This window comes from Gossypium arboreum, chromosome 6, assembly GCF_025698485.1.
Source record: "Gossypium arboreum isolate Shixiya-1 chromosome 6, ASM2569848v2, whole genome shotgun sequence".
NCBI classification, from domain to species: domain Eukaryota; kingdom Viridiplantae; phylum Streptophyta; class Magnoliopsida; order Malvales; family Malvaceae; genus Gossypium; species Gossypium arboreum.
In genome coordinates, this window is record NC_069075.1 from 36479479 (window position 1) to 36480692 (window position 1214).

The window sequence follows — 1214 nt, forward strand, 5'->3', positions numbered from 1 at the left end:
TATAGTTTATGACTAGAAGAAATCCGTCAGGACCATTACTATTTGACAGTAAGATCGACCGCACAGTTCACAGAAACCAAAGAGAGACAAGACGAAGCTTAAGATATACAGAGAACGAGCAAGAGGACGATATTCAAACCACAACCGAGGAGATGGCTGAAAACCAAGAAAATTCGCTACCTCCTGCAACTGCTATTAATTAAATTCCTGCTCCGTGCACTATGTATGATTATGCTAAACCTAATTCAATAGGAACTGAGTTAAGTATAGTTAGACCTGCTATTGCTGCAAATAATTTTGAACTGAAACCTAACACAATTCAAATGATACAATAGTTTGTTCAGTTTGATGGTTTGTAGGACAATGATCCCAATGCTCACTTGGCAAATTTCCTAGAATTTTGCGATACCTTTAAAATTAATGGCGTTTCTGATGACGCCATTCGCCTTCGGTTGTTTCTCTTTTCGTTAAGAAATAAAGCTAAATAATGGTTGAACTCGTTACCATGAGGGTGAATCACTACTTGGGAACAAATGACCAAAAAATTTTATTAAAATATTTTCCACCGGCTAAAACAACCAAATTACGTAATGATATCTCTTTTTTTGTGCAGATGGATTTAGAAACACTCTACGATGCATGGGAGATATAAAAAGACCTTTTGAGAAGGTGCCATCACCATGGGTTACCGCTTTGGCTACAAGTTCAAACGTTCCATAATGGCTTGAATCCTTCAACTTGGTAGATGATTGATGCAGCCACTGGAGGAACTATCGATAATAAGACACCTGAGGCTGCTTACAAATTTATTGAGGAGATGTCACTGAATAACTATCAGTAGAAAGTTATGAGAACAAAGCCGACGAAAGCAGCTGGTGTTTTCAACCTCAACGCGGTTACTATGCTATCTAACCAAGTAGAACTCTTAAATAAAAAGATTGACAGTTTGTGTGGTTCTACTCAGGTACATCCAGTGATGAGGTGCGATTCGATTGGAGGAGGAGCATGTACATAATATCAACCCTTCAACCCTAGCATCGAGGAGAAACAAGTCCAATATATGGGTAACAATAACTCTAGATCCCAAAATAACCCAAACAGTAATACTTACAATGCATGTAACACCCCAAACCCGGCCCAAACATTATGGCCGAATCAGACGTGCCACATTGGAGTTGAAAACCCACGTTCCATCTTAGTGTTTTAAAAACCAT

General features: G+C 38.7%; 1 non-coding gene across 1 annotated transcript; it reads right to left on the minus strand.

Moving 5' to 3' along the window:
- Positions 1–580: 580 nt before the first annotated feature.
- LOC128294558 (small nucleolar RNA R71) lies at positions 581–687 on the minus strand. Its single transcript, XR_008284868.1, has one exon. It is a non-coding gene; the product is annotated as a small nucleolar RNA R71 (small nucleolar RNA).
- Between the last annotated feature and the right edge of the window lie 527 nt (positions 688–1214).